The sequence below is a fragment of the Apium graveolens genome, chromosome 5, assembly GCF_009905375.1.
Source record: "Apium graveolens cultivar Ventura chromosome 5, ASM990537v1, whole genome shotgun sequence".
Classification (NCBI taxonomy): Eukaryota; Viridiplantae; Streptophyta; class Magnoliopsida; order Apiales; family Apiaceae; genus Apium; species Apium graveolens.
The window spans coordinates 115,415,535-115,432,410 of record NC_133651.1 but is presented as its reverse complement, the minus strand read 5'-3'; positions in this window follow the sequence as shown (position 1 = coordinate 115,432,410).

The following is a 16,876-nucleotide window of genomic DNA, read 5'->3' as shown; positions in this document are numbered from 1 at the left end:
GGGGTTCACAACACACACCCAATATATAAACCTTTATATAAAATATTATATGCATTGACCTTTCTTTACACAACCACGGATTGCAACAGGTTGAAGTATGAAAATAAGCCACAAGCTTATCTTTTATTACATCGTACCAAATCCCAACTAGTTCAACTTATAATTGCTAATGATATCATTCTTACAATCTTGCTAACTCATCTACAATATAAAGCTCCTGCTAGCTCGATCCAACTTAACCTGGAATCCTAGCTCGCACACCGGACTAGAAATCCTTGTTACCAACAATTTCCTTTTCAGCTGTTGAAAAAATAAAAGGGTTTGCAAGAGTGAGCTAACTAGCTCAGCAAGTCATAATAGCAATAACTGAGGTTAAACAATGATCAATTAAAAAGATTCAGAAGAACCAAGTTTCTGAATAAGCAAGGAGTAGAATTGAATATTTACTTTTCATTTTAACAACAAATGTTAGGCTACTGATCAGTCACGCACTAACCCCGAGCAAGGCTCCCAGCTTTGCTCTATATACTAGATCCAAGGCACGCATTGACATATTATGACCACGAATCTGGTCCGACCACGAATCTGGTCCACATTTATAAAACTGTCCAATTCTAAAACAATTCAATATGATAACCAATATAATTCAATAAGCTGAATCATAAACAACATTTATCTTGAAGCATAGGGTGATTCACAATACCACGAAGGTATAACAAGGAATTCAAAAAGATTGGCTTTCAATCAAGGAAAAAATCAAAAAGTAGAAGACCAAGGGTTCAAGGGTTCCAAGAATTGGTCTTCTGTTAAACAAGGAATAAAGGTTGGTATGTCAAGCAATTCAATATCAAAAATCAGTAAGTGGTAGATATGTATTTGTGGAATAGTATTGTATATGTCTGGCTCGTATCTGAGAATTCAAAAATCAATGGTTTATGAAAAATAAGGCTTATGGCTCAAGATCAATAAGAATCAGGGTTCAAGGTTGAATAGTTTAAAGCGTTTGCAATAGAAAACAGGGTTTATTTTGAAGACTAACAACATTTTATGAGAAAGTTTGAAAATATTTGCAATATATCTTAAAGAAGGTTCAGAAGTACTTGCCTTATCACCGATGATTTCTAACTTTACTTGTACCCATCTAACAGTTTTACTCTTCCATCACTTTCCTTCTTTTTCTATGCCTTGCTTTTATTCATCGATCACTTGATTTCTTTTTCTACACTTGAGTTCTATTTACTGATCACTGGCTTTCTTTTCAATGCCTCGCTTACTCTTCTAGGCATAAATATTATCTAACAATACTCAATCTCATACCATTCTAATCGTAACATAGACGTCATAAGCTTTTATCTACTCTTCGTTTTACCCAAATCCGATTTACGAATTGAAAGTTATGACTACAACAGTCAAACAATAACCACATAGGCATATAACACATCAATCAGATAGCACGTAGCACATAGCATACAGGATATTCGATCAAAATAATTTTTCAAAGAAGATTCGGCGTTAAAATGATTTTTCAGGTATTTAATACGAATTTTTGAACATTTTTTGGAATTTAAACGGGACTTTGAATCATTTTATAATTAAATAATAGGGTTTGAACACCCCAATCTGACTTTAAAATAATTTTATAATACTTATCGAGTCTTGAAAAGAATTTAAAATAATATTTTAAAGCTCGAAACTATTTTTCAAAATTTTTAAATCAAAATAAATAATTAAGTCTAATTAAATAATCAATTAAAATTAATTAATTAATAATTAAATTAATTAATTAATATTTAAATTAATTGACTAATCAAATAATTAGTTATCAACTAAAATTTATTAAATAAATAATTTAGATTTATTTTGGAATTAAAAATAATTTTCGGAATAATTAAATAATGAATTTTGGAAATTAAAAACAATTTAAAAAAATGAATTTTGATTTAAAATAAAAAAGAAAACCCAGAAACACTTTTAGGATTTTTAGAATTGGGGTTTTACAGATCGAACCCGGGTCGTAATTTCCCTGAAAACGGGTCGATAGGAACCCAGCCGGATCTGGGTCGAACACCGGCCGGATTCTGGTATTGAAACCCAGTTTCCGGTGGTTCGCCGGATTCCAATTATCCAAATTAATCAATAACCCTTGAATCAAAAGCCCCAAATTCAATTAAGAACATTCAAAGCTATAAACCCTAATTTTAATAATTTGAGAATCAAACCACAATTTGAACATGTTATTCAACTTCAAATTATTCATATAATATACCAAAGTGACCATAAAAAGATTATCTACACGATGGAATCATCAAATCATATCAACAATATCAAGAACAAAAATTCATATATAAATCCTTAATAAATTCGAAATAAAATGATTCAATAAGAAAAATACCTTGATTTCTGCATCAAAATAGATGGTGGATTCAAAAAGAGGTTTTAAAGAGCTTCGTTTTGATATATTGCAAGCCCGAATCGGAGTTCGATAACGTCTCTGTTTGTGCGATTGATTTTCAAGAACGCAGTATTAATTCGATGTTTTCTCTGTATTTTACGGGATTTTACTGACTAATTATGATTATACGAATAAAATGAAATAATAAAAGGGCTATATATATTTATGGAATATTGATTCGTGTTGGATCGTTTTGGATCGATAAATTAGTTACTTAGCCACTAAGTAACTGCAAAAACGATCCAATTTGGTACCCGTATTGGATAATTATCCAAACCGGGCTTTTTAAAAAATATTTTATACGAAAATAATGTATTAATATCCTGTCTTTCGAGAGTACGGGTTTTGTTGATTCACCGAAATGATTACCGTATCGAAAATCTTGCGTCGGGCCGCGCACGGGTCAAACCGTAATCCGGATTGAAAAAGTCAAAATACGGAAAATGTCCGGAATTACTAGATTAGGTTAGGAAGGAGTTTTCGGAAGTATTTAAGGTTATAAAAATGTAAAAATGGTTGAGGTTGGACGATTCCCGGCTTTATAAAATAAGTTTGTAATTATTCTGAAAATAATTAATAAATTCATAAATCAATAAAAATCATATAACAGTCCAAAAATTACCAGAAAAATACCTTAATTATCTATATTTTATTCTGGTCATAATAAAATTAACATACTTATACTTTACCATATATAAGCATTTACATATCCACACTCATCATCAGATAATTCACCAAAAATCACATAAAAATCATTTATTGATAAAAATAATTACACGCAATATCCCGGATATTACATCCCTCCCCCTTAAAAGGATTTTGTCCTCAGAATCACACTAAGGATCAGATAACGATATATTCAAGTATCTCACTTCCATTTTCTCAGGTTGATCTTTCAACCTTACAACTTTTCATAAATTTTACTCGCAGCATCACTCATTACTTAACAACCTCTCGTTGACATCATATTTAATTAGTTGCTCATATAACTCAACTTAAGTCTCCATTTTGATATAATGAAGTTTAATTACTTTTCCTGAATATACACATATAAACACCCTATGAACCAGCTATACGTGTGGTGGTGAAACCAACTCACTTATAATTATCCTGCCTATTTTACTGTTCTAAAAGGACCAGCATAATGCATATTAATTCTCGTTTCTTTCTAATTCTAGTAATTCGTGCTCATGAACGTTTACAATTGTTATTGGTTGTTGAACCTCATTCCCACATGTTTCTTTATTCAATTATCCTAGTTTTTAATCTCTCCCAATTGCATTCGAGGTTCTGTAATCATTCTCTTAATCTTCTCGTCCATCTGCCAATAATATACTGAAACCATGGCGTATTCGATTCCTGGCATTCTCGAAATTATATCAGGATTAAGAATTAACGAGAAAATCTTGGGTGTATATGATTGCCGCATAAACTTATCACCATATCTTATTTTCCTTGAATCACAATCGAATATATTTGTTGAGCGAAACTTTCGTACTGTTTTGAAGAAAATGCACTAACCTGGAGGCATTACTAGCATATTCTATCCCATATTATCATTTGTTTTGGTTCTAAGAAGTTCCATACGAAACTGACTGCAATGCTTTCCTTGACGTCTAGTCACATATAACGTTTATTCTTTCTTGGTGCCATACTATCAGAAAGTCTTCTTTGCCATCTCGGTCTTGTATCATATATTCGGAGTAGCTTGAATCTCTTGAGCTATCGTAGCCAAATTCCTATCTTTTAGTTCCGCCGTACTTAATGCCCGTTCATCTAGGAGTGGTATATATTATTCTGGTTTGACATAATTCATCGTATTCTGAATACTCCTGTCAAATCTCACATCAAACAATATCGATCATTTATAATAAATTTCCGGATCTAATGACGTGCCATCATTTCTTCAAGCAACAACTAACCCACTTATTGGACGAACTGTTTATTAATAAAAGGGACTGATTAGGTTTGAATAACCTATCGATAATGATGCAATTAACGCTTTTCTCACCTTTAGTTCTCAGGTGATTTCACTATAAATTCTCCTGGAAAAATGTATCCATCTAGCCTTTGATGTGCCGCCTTAATTCTTGGGTAGGTAAAACATTTATTTACATGATCCCCCCCCATTTTCTCTTCATGTCTGGTCACTAGATATTTTTGTTCAACCTTCGGTACTTAATCGTACTCCTGGGATGCATTCCATATCTCAACTTACAAATGTTTCCTAAATTTTTCACCTTACTTATGTCTTTCATATTACCCATATCTAACCTATATCCTTGCATCTTATAAAATTTCTTATCACCCTTTTGATTCTTCTTCTCCGTTCTTCATTCTCATAGCTCATTCAAAACCGAACTCTTGACATTAATACTCATTTTGCTGTCATATCAAATTAGATATTAATACGAAATTTGATGCTCACACATCCCATTCTAGAGTAAACATCAATCATCTATATTAATACCACCTTCGATATTTAACAACAACCTAAATATCAACATCAATCCGAAACTGAATTAAAGCTGTATCTCACACTTTATCCAAAACAAAAATACTTGGTAAATCATTTATTGTATGATTATAAAAACAATTTAGAAGCAAGACGTCCTTTAATAAAACTTTGTTGTATATGATAAAATCTCTTTGATTGTCTAATAAAACCCATATTGGTGTAGTTATCAATCTATGCTTTATTCCATCCCCCTTCTTCTTTTCCTTCCTTCATTCTCATTGCTTTATCTTAACTTTTAGCTCTTGAAAACATTCTTCTCACTCGTCCATACAAATAACTTTTTATTTCTCTTGTCCATTATGAAAGGCATATTCATCCAAGTAAAAATTCACACATTTGCAACAATTGCTGAATTCTACCGGTGTCCTTACTTTTTCCCAATTCCTCATTGCTTTGATTTCAGATTTGAAAGTCACATCAAAATTTGACTTAATCTAATTGGAATCGATTTCCATCTAACTGACCATTAATTGGTAAAATTACCAATTAACTCACTTAATTGATCAATTGCACCAAATGATGACTAGCTAAATGAAATCAAAGACCAATTATATATCGTCGGATTGGATGTAACAACCTCTTTCAAGAACTGAGATCACAATTAATTGGAGTATCAATAAGAATATCAATAACACATGGAAGTATACTTTCTATCTTCAATAGTAGGGTATTCTCTGAAAATTTGGGCAGCATCTCCTTTATATTATTGAATACCAGTTGGACTCAAGCCGACACCAACAATCAATCATACAAACCAATAATTAACCTAGAAGTAGACCGATCAACTTCCGCCTTCTAAACTCACCATTTCACCACAATACATAATACTGATTGGTATAACTCATATATTTAGTTCAACTTAAGATTATAGCGAACAATTTGTTGTGTATATGTTGTGTACTTGATGATTTCATGAACAAAACACCTTGGTAGATTTTACCTAGTGAAAATATTTAGCACTCGACGGATAAGGTTTATAGTCCCGACGGATGACTCAATATAGTCCCGACGGATGATGACTTATTATCCATCGAGTGAGTAGCTTATGTAACAATAAGTCTGTAGCACATTTCTGCATACACATTGTTTAGAATCTGTAGTAGTACTTAAGTCATATTGACTTTAGTTAGATATGCAGAATAGGTTGATTAATTGTACATAGATGATGTCTTGTAATTCTGCATAAGTGAAATGAAGTCAAGTGCCTGATTGCTACCCGACAGATAAACAATAATGAATTCGACGGATGATCAACAACCCGACGGATGATCAATAACTCGAGGGATGATCATGAACCCGACGGATAAAGAATTTAAATATCTGTGAATGTGGTAGCCTATTCAACTGGGTTTTCGAGAATAAAGAAGCATTGCCATTTCCATGCTATTATGAAGATATTCAAAGATGCTGGAATAGAGTAATGAAGTAGCATTGTAATAGACTAGATAGTTTTTGTTTTATTATCCTATCCCATTCCTTTGTAATCTTGGTGATATATAAACCAAGAAGTAGCAACTAAGGAACGGGCTGAGATACAAGCAGAGAAACATTTGTAAGCAGAATTCGTAGCATTTCTCTGCATTCTTAGTTGTTCAATATTTGTAAGCAGCTGTGAGCTTTTTGCACATAGAGTTCTCTCGATATATATTATATATCTCTGGTGGAATCATTCAAATCCACCAGAAAGTTTTTAAAGACTCTTGTTTTTTATTACTTGTGTTTTGATTCATTTAAGTAACTATTCCGCATTGTGCTAATCAATTCACACTTATACATATATTCGAGTTAGAACATTTTTATTTTAAGAAAAAGTTTCAAGAATTCCATTCAACCCCCCTTCTGTAATTCTTGTCATATTGTTAAGGGACTAACAATTGGTATCAAAGCAAGCTCTTAACAAACAAAGAGTTTAAAGATGAAAACAATACACCAAGATGAACAAGAAGGATATTGGAGTCAAGATTCCATTTCTGGATAAAGATAATTACCATCATTGGAAGGTAAAGATGCATCTTCATTTGCTTTCTCAAGATGAGGCCTATGTGGACTACATAGAAAGAGGCCCTCATGTTCCAATGAGAGTTGCAACTGGAAATGAGCCATCTGTCCCCAAGCCAAGGCATGAATGGTCTGATCCTGACATTGAACAAGTCAGGAAGGATAAAAAGGCCATGAATATCCTGTATAATGGAGTTGATGGTGATATGTTTGACAACATTATCAACTGCAAAACTGCCAAGGATGTTTGGGATGCAATACAGATCATCTGTGATGGCACTGAGCAAGTTAGAGAAAATAAGATGCAGCTACTGATTCAGCAATATGAGCATTTTCATAGTGAAGAAAGTGAGTCTCTCACTGACATTTTTGGTAGGTTTTAAAAACTACTAAATGCTCTAAAGTTGCATGGAAGGGTCTATCAGACAAAAGACTCCAATCTGAAATTCCTTAGATCTCTTCCAAAGGAATGGAAACCAATGACAGTTTCATTAAGAAACTCACAAGATTATAAGGAGTTTACTTTGGAGAGACTGTATGGTATCCTGAAAACTTATGAGCTTGAAATAGAGCAAGATGAGAGGATGGAGAGAGGAAAGAAGAAAGGAGGATCCATTGCACTAGTTGCTGAGTTGGAAAAAGAGAAGGAAGTGAAGATGGAAGCTGTTGAGTCAACTTCAAGGGTCTGTGAAAGCAAAGGCAAAGGGCTGGTAGCTGAAAATGAAGATTCTTTGAGCCAAGATGACATGGAGGACATTGATGAACACCTAGAATTTCTTTCCAGGAGATTTGCCAAGCTCAAGTTCAAGAAGAAATTTGGAGCAGACAAGCCAAATAGAAACATGGTGGATAAATCAAAATTCAAATGTTTCAAATATGGCTTGGCAGGGCATTTTGCCAGTGAGTGTAGAAAGTCAGATTACAGCAAGAAAAAGTTTGAGCCTGTGGATTATAAGCAAAAATACTTTGAACTGCTCAAACAAAAGGAAAGGGCTTTTATAACACAAGAAAATGACTGGGCAGCAGATGGTCTGGATGAAGATGAAGATGTTAGCTATGTTAATCTAGCCCTAATGGCCAAGTCTGATGAAACAGAAACAAGTTCTTCAAGTAATCAGGTAATTCCTACAAACCTTGCACATTTATCTAAAGCTGAATGTAATGATTCCATAAATGACATGTCTACAGAGTTATATCATTTTCGTGTTACACTTAAGTCTCTTACTAAAGAAAATGCTAAAATCAAATAAAACAATTTGTTTTTAAGTGAGAGGAATAATGTGCTAGAGTCTCAGTTCATTGATTTTGAAAAATTAAGAATTGAATGTAAGATTGCCAAGGAGGAATTAACTGAGTCCTTGAAGAAAGAAGAAATTTTGAAGAAGCAGCTCGAGCGTGAACTGGAGGTGATTAAGGCATGGAAAACATCTAGGGATGTCCATGCTCAAATCACCAAAGTTCAAGGAATTGAGTCTTTCTGTGATGCAGCCTGGAAAAAGAATAAAGAGAAACTAGAACCAAATTTGGTAGATGGAGTGCTAACAGATGTAGACTCGACGGATGATGAGGATCATCCGTCGGATAATAAAAAGGGTTATCCGTCGAATGATGAAAATCCTCATCCGTCAGCTGTGAGCAAGCCTATCAGTAAAGCCAAAATTGTTAAGCTGAATGAGAAGTATGGATCTATTTCCAAGAACTTTGTTTCAGGAGAATCGAGTCAAGTTAAGAAAGGGAAAAAGGCTAATGTTGGTCACATGACTGTCAAACAGTTAAGTGACAGACTTGAAAAGATTGAGGTAAAAACGGAGGCTAAAAAGAAAAACAATAGAAATGGTAAAGTAGGGATTAACAAACACAATAACTACACACCTGATAAATATGCTCCTAGAAAAATCTGTGTCAAGTGTGGTAGTGTAAATCATTTGTCTGTTAATTGCAAATCTGCCATGCCTACTTCCATGTCTGTGCCACCTCACTTTCCTAACATGAATGCCATGCCTCCCATGCCTACGAATGCTATGTCTACACAGAATATGAATGCACAGTTTGCTAACATGCCATTTGCACCTAATCCTTATTATGCTGCATTTAGTATGCCACAAATGCCATTTAGCATGCCTTACTGGAATAACATGTTTACTAATAGCATGCCATTCCCTGTTGATTATAATATGCATGATAATTCTGTTACAATGAATGGTTTCAAAGGCCCAACTCAAATGACCAAGGATGAATCTGATATTCCCAAGTCAAATGAGATAAAGCCTAAGAAACAGAAAAAGAAAGTTAACAAGGCAGGACCCAAGGAAACTTGGGTACCAAAATCAACTTGATTTGATTTTGATGTGTGCAGGGAAACAGAAAGAATCTTTGGTACTTGGATAGTGGTTGTTCAAGACACATGACTGGTGATTCTACCCTGCCCACAGAGTTTAAGGAGAGAGTTGTCCCAAGTATTACTTTTAGAGATGACAACAAGGGTTATACTGTGGGATATGGCTTGATTTCAAAGAACAATGTCATCATTGAGGAAGTTGCCTTAGTGGATGGTCTCAAACACAACTTGTTGAGTATCAGCCAGCTTTGTGATAAAGGCAACTCGGTAACCTTCAACTCAGAAGCCTGTGTTGTGACTAATAAAAGAAGCAACAAAGTGGTTCTCACTGGTGTGAGAAAATGAAATGTGTACCTAGCTGATTTCAACTCATCTAATGCAGAATCTGTTACTTGTCTTCTCAGTAAAGCATGTCAGGTGAAAGTTGGCTATGGCACAAGAAGCTATCCCATTTAAACTTCAAGACCATGAATGAGCTAGTAAAGAAAGAACTGGTTAGAGGCATTCCTCTGGTGGAGTTTTCTAAGGATGGACTGTGTGATGCCTGCCAAAAAGGGAAGCAGGTTAAAGCATCATTCAGGAAGAAACTTGATTCTAAAATTGAAGAACCTTTGCAACTGCTACACATGGATTTATTTGGATCAGTCAATGTATTGTCCATCTCAAGGAAAATATTTTGCCTAGTAATTGTAAATGATTTCTCAAAGTTCTCTTGGACATATTTCCTAAAGTCTAAAAATGAGGCTAGTGAAATCATCATCAATCATATAAGGCAAGTCAATAATCATCCTGATTTCAAGGTTAGAAGAATCAGGAGTGACAATGGAACTGAGTTCAAGAATTCTGTCATGAGAGCCCTTTGTGAGGAAAATGGGATTCTGCATGAGTTTTCAGCAGCAAGAACTCCACAACAGAATGGAGTAGTGGAAAGAAAGAAAAGATCACTTATTGAAGCTGCAAGGACAATGCTTGAAGAATCTAAACTGCCAACATATTTCTGGGCTGAAGCTGTAAGTACTGCATGCTACACTCAGAATATTTCAATGGTTAATCAAGCAAGATGCATGACTCCCTATCAATTGTTCAAGAATAAGAAGCCAACTCTAAATTTTCTTCATGTCTTTGGCTGTAAATGCTATATTCTGAGAAATCAAACTGATCAAAATGGGAAGTTTGATGCTAAAGCAGATAAAGGAATTTTTGTTGGATATGCTGTTGGTAAAGCATATAGAGTCTACAATCTAAGAACCAATATTGTTGTGGAATCAATACATGTTGTGTTTGATGATAAAAATATTGAAGGACTGCAAGATGGAGATTACCATGAGAGCCTCAAATTTGACAATGTTGAGATGGTTAGTGATGACAGTGATGATGAAAGTGATCAAGAAACATTATCTAAGGATAATGTAAAAAAATCTACTACCAATGAAGCACAAAACTCAACATCTATCGAGTTGCATAATGCTTCATCCGTCGGGAGGCAATATGCTTTATCCGTCGGGAGACAACCAGCTTCATCCGTCGGTACTCAAAATTCACCATCCATCGGGTTATCAAGAGAAGCTGGAAATCAAGATAGATCACCTATAGAAAGTTCCCCTTTCTCAAATCAAAGATCCATAAACTCAGGAGGAGTTTCTAATAATCAAAACTCAATCACACATCAAGACAATAATGAGGCCTCTTCATCTAGAGCTAATCTATCTCAACAAAGAAAATGGATAAAAGATCACCCCTTTGAGCTCATAATTGGTGATGTATCTTCTAGAGTTCAAACAAGGAGAGCAACTCAAGAAGAATGTCTATACAACAACTTTCTTTCCAAGGAAGAACCAAAGAAGGTAGAAGAAGCTTTATTGGATCCTGATTGGATTTTAGCTATGCAGAAGGAGCTAAATCAATTTGAAAGGAATAATGTATGGAAACTGGTGTCCAAGCCCAAAGGAAAGAATCCAATAGACACCAAATGGGTATTCAGAAACAAGATGGATGAAAATGGCATAGTAGTCAAGAACAAAGCTAGATTGGTTGCTAAGGGCTATTGTCAACAAGAAGGAATAGATTTTGATGAAATATTTGCTCCTGTTGCAAGACTTGAAGCCATCAGAATCTTCTTAGCCTATGCAACTCATGCCAATTTCAAGGTCTATCAAATGGATGCCAAAAGTGCCTTTCTGAATGGAGATTTTGAGGAGGAAGTCTATGTCAGTCAACCTCCTGGTTTTGAAGATCCAAATTTTCCAGAACATGTCTATTATCTTTTGAAAGCACTTTATGGACTGAAGCAAGCACCTAGAGCCTGGTATGACACTTTTGTTAGTGTAGGTGCCCTAGAGGCAATACATTATTCTTTTAAATCTTTATGTCAGTTGATCATTCAATAAATATATTTATTATGACCTTAATTACTGCGATATTTTGTTAGCATAATAAATGTCCTTAGAATCATGATACACATTGTATAGTTTTAGTACATGACTTGAACTTGAGATTATATAATATATCATATTCTTAAAGGTCCCTAATCGAGTATTATTATATAGGACAATAATAATACATAGATAGACTAGTATGTTGTTTAACAAGATAACCACATCTCATTGGTTATAAGTATGGGGATACTAAAGTCAATACATAGGTACATGTGAGAGTACATGGTACTGGATAGACCCACAGTGAGATTCTTCATGTTTAATAAAGTCATAAGAAAGACTCACAATGATAATGGTGTAACGATCCTTTGACTTGAAATCATTATATTTCTATACGAGGATTAATATACTTTGACTACATTAAAAGTTACTTTTGATCGGGTGATGATAAAAGTGGACATTGGGTATATCATGAGTCGTATGAGAAATATGAATGATAGATAAATGATTTAACCCTCCTATAATTAGGAGATATATTATTGGCCTCTTGATTGAGTGAGATTATAAAAACATGGTCATGCTCAAATAATGATTTGTCTTGATAATCTACTCATGGATCAAGTAAACCCGGATTAAATGTTGAAGAGGATGACTAAATACATGCCTCGAGTTTAATCTATAATATGTATGGTTAAAGGGATTATATTACACGAAAAACATTAATCACGAAAGGTTTTATCTAATAACGATTTAATTATTGTTTAATTGGGTAACAATGATTTATTACTAGATACCGCTCATTGTTTATAATTTTATTAGAGAATAAAATTATTGCCAATTAAATAATAGCCTATTGGCTCGCACAAATAGAGCACTTAATGGAATAGTTAATTTGAATTATGGATTTAAATTAATTAATGATTATTCAAATTTTATTATAATTAAGTAAGACTTAATTGAGATAATATAAATTCGAATTAAAAGGAATGTTTTTGCCCATAATAATTAAGTATGACTTAGTTATTAATTAAATAATAGAAATTCGTTTTTATTATTTAATCCAATACCTACTAGGGTTGGGCTTTGCTGTTATGGGCCTTTTTAATCAGCCATTATAAATACATAATGATAGGTTAAAGAGGCTTGTACATTTTGAGAAAACCCTAGCAGCAAAGAGAGGCAGAGGCAATTCGGATTGTCAAGATGGAGGCTAGTACATCCATTCCGTAGTCAAGTTCGTGAGACGTTCTTGAAGGTGCTCGTGTGGATACCATAGAGGTGTTTCTCTGAGAGGTAGACACAAAGCGTGATAGCTAGGATCTCCGTTGAGTTCGTGAAAGTTAAGCTCTTGAAAGGTATGATTCGTTATCTCCATAATCTGCCCATAATTATACATGGATCCTATTTTTGGATTCCGAAATTTTTGTTTTATTTACGTTAATCTACTGCATTTTATACCTTAGGAACCCAACAATGGCATCAGAGCTACGTGTATAAGGGAATGATTTGGTTACGTGTTTACTGTATTTTTACAAGTATGCATGTGTGATGAGTCTTCCATGATAACAGTTATGTTATATGATTCTGCCATGATAATAGTTATGTTATATGAATGATATGATGAATCTGTTAATGATCTATATTGTAACGACCGAGAATTTTGCGTCGTAATTAAGAAAGTAAAGTATGTGTTATGTGATGAGATTATGTGATTAAGTGGTGATTATTTGTCTTATCTGTATACTAGAGTTAAGGAGCGTGGATAAAAACGTTCCAATTTAAAGAGTCAGCTTAGAAGTCAAGCTGTGGTTTCGGGCCGTCAGGTAGAACGGAACCCGTCCTAATATGGAAATTAAATAATATAAAATGTGAATTATATGTGAAGTAAATGAATGAAGTATTTTGTCTTAAGAGACGTGTTGATTGGCAAAGGTAATGAGAAGCGTATTCGAAACGCTGAGTGTCGGGCCGTCAGGCTGAACGTGACCCGGTACGCGTAAAAAGGGAATAAGGATTAAAGAGGGATAGATTCTATGATCAGACCTGAGTCGTTATGTGACTATATGCGTGTGATTGCTTGACTGTGTGCATGATTATATGTTCTGTGTTAATTTCTGTGAATTTTAAAGAAATTATGTGATTTACATAAGGGTTTATTTAACCTTCGTGCATTTTTATAAAATCATTTGAGATGGATAAAAACATGGGATTTGTTCTGTTATCTTTGTAGAGGTCTTAGAGACTTTTTAAAAATGATAAGTGAATTTAATTGTGGGTCTTTGCATTTTTAAATTGATTTTATGTGGAAAAGGTATTTATTAAAGCGAGTTTGCGAAATTCATATAAAATCAACCGCTCGCTCAAATTCTTATTATGAGTAATGGATAAAAAGCTAATTTCGAGACCTACGCGTTAAAAATGTCATTTTCAATAATTCTCGACTTTCCGAGAGAGATATATTTTGTATTTGAATTTTATCGCATTTAAGTAAAAAGAAAAGGGATGAGTGAGTAAAAAGAAGTTGGTAAATTACTAGATTGCCCTTGTTTCTAAGTGCTATATATAACCCACTTTCTTTTCTTTCTTTCTTTTATGCACTCATTCTCTCTTTTCTCTCTTCTCTCTTTCTTTTCTCTCGTCTCTCTCCCGAACACTCTCTCTCTCTCTTTCACTCCCTCTCGGCCCTCTCATCTCTCATCTCTCTCACTTACATGCAACCCCCAAATCTTACTCAAACTCAAAGATATTGCTACCTTTAGCCTTTATTTTCGGTATACTTCTTGATTTCTATTTGCATGTAAGTATTTGCAAGGTTTTGTTGAAGTGATCACTATGGTTGTGTTTAAGAAAAACAATTTCTTGAAGCATAACTATAAGAGTGATTTTAAGAGGTTGTGGAGGTCATAAACTCGAGAGGAGATCCGTCATGGACTCTCTCAAGTTCGACCACCACCGACCATGATCCAAAGGAGAGCCGGTGGGTTTTCCATGATGTGATGGTTAGATTTTAATGTTGTATGTTATGATTTCTTGAAAATTTGAAAAAAAAGAAGGGGTTTTGGCTTCTTTGATAAAAATCGAGTGGGTGCTTGGTAAAATAATTTCCTTGATTGAAAAATGAATGTGTGCATATGATTGTTGCTTAGAAAATCAAAATTTATGATTTGCATGTGAGTTTTTGCTTCGGCTTTATGCTAATAAAAAGGGGAATTGAATTTTGTTACTTGATCTTGGTATGAACTAAGCTTAATTAGTAGGAAATAGAGTTGCATGTTGATTTAAAAGAGGAGTTAGTGATGCATGTCAATGTTTGGTTCTTGGATTGTGAATTTTGAATGTTTGCCGAATGGGAAATGGGTTTAAAAGAGATTGATTTATGATTAAGTGAATGCATGCATTGAATAATTTGATTAAGGTTTGAGTCATTAGGTAATGTTTGGCTTTGTGCTTCAAAAATCTTGATGAAAATGAGTTAAATGACTAAGTTAAGGCTTAAAACAAGTTAAAAATGTGATATAGGACTTTGCATGTCAAGATTGATCTTTGTATGTGTGTTTTCTTGATAAACCCGAATGGGTTGAATCTTTAAAGTGGTTTGTTGTGTGTAGACTTGATTAAAGTAATGATGGATGGTGATTAGACTAATAAGGAATGAATTATTGTTGCATGCTAAGTTTAGGTTCGAATTTTTGAGTTAATAAGAAAGGAAATTGAATTTGGTGAGATAATCTTGGTAAACACTAAGTTTGTATGATTTAAAAGCAATTGCATGATAGTTTTAAAGGAGATCAATGAGTGCATGCTAGTAATTAGTCTTTGAGTTGAAAATTATGTTCTTTCCGAATGAAAACAAGATAAAAAGGGGATAACTTGGTGATTAAGTGTATGCATGTTGATTTGATGGATTGATTAAGTTGAAATCACTAAGTAGTGCATGGTTTGGTGACTTAATGAATGGAATGATTTAATAGGGGATTAAAATAAGAAAGAAATGTGGTATATAACCTTGCATGTCAAAATCTATTTTTGCATGTTTGATTCTTGATTGTGATAAGTGTTAAGGCCGAATAGGTCATAAGAAATAAAGGTCAAAACTTGATTTTGGTAATTGAAAGAATGATTGAGTGTTATATGTGAAAATCTTTGATTTTGCTTGATTGGATTGTTGTTTTGATTCGAATTAAGGAATAAAAGAAAAGGGAATTAAGTCGATTGATATAAGTGATAGTATGCACGTAAATGTTTGGTTGTGAATGTGTCTAGTACTCGTAAAAGAGTCGTGTTAGTTTGATTTGAGAAATAGCCTAGGTCAAGCGAGTACGCTTTCATTGCTAGGTATATAAGGATATGAAAACTATGAGAAAGAATTGTGCTATGTGCTATGTGCTGTGTGCTTATTTGTATATGCTATACTCGTATAGTTCGAGTCAAGAATATAATTGAGTTATCGTATAGAGTGATCGTTCCGGGAACGAGAGTTGGGAATCTAATTAAGATTTCTGGTTTTATTGTAGATTCAGAGCGTGAGGGCATTCGGGCTAGGAAAGGGAAAAGTATACTAGGTGGCAGTAGTTCAACCCTCAGGAAAGTAATTTCAGGCAAGTAACTCTGATTACTTGTATAAATGATTGTAAAGGAAATGTTGTTCATACCATGTAGAGTATTGAACTGTTAAAGTATGAAACCCTTGCTTTATGAAACCCTGATATTGATTTGAAGTACCCTTTGTTCTTGATAACCTGTTATTGATAATCCTATTGATTTCACCCGTTGATAATCTGCCTTTCTATTTAAGTTTCCTATAATGTCATGATCATATTGAACCTTAAAATTATCTTGGATAACTCTGTTAATGATACCCTGTTTCTCTTGATCGCCCTAATGATCCCTAAGTTATTACTGATCCTTCAAATTTAGTACCTTATTATCTTTGATGCCGAATTCTTGAGAATTGTTCCTTGCGTATCTTTGATTCACTCCCTGAACTTTGTTTCTTTAAAATCTGAATTAAGAATGAGTTTCGACTTGAAAGAGTCCGAATGATTTCAAAGGCTTGGTAATGATATAATGAATTTTAGAAAACCTATTATTTTCCAACTCAAGGTTTTCCAAATGAATTCCTGATGGATTGGATTGAGACGTAAGAGGCTAGTGGGACTAGTCCAGTCATGGTAAGAGGCTAGTGGGACTAGTCC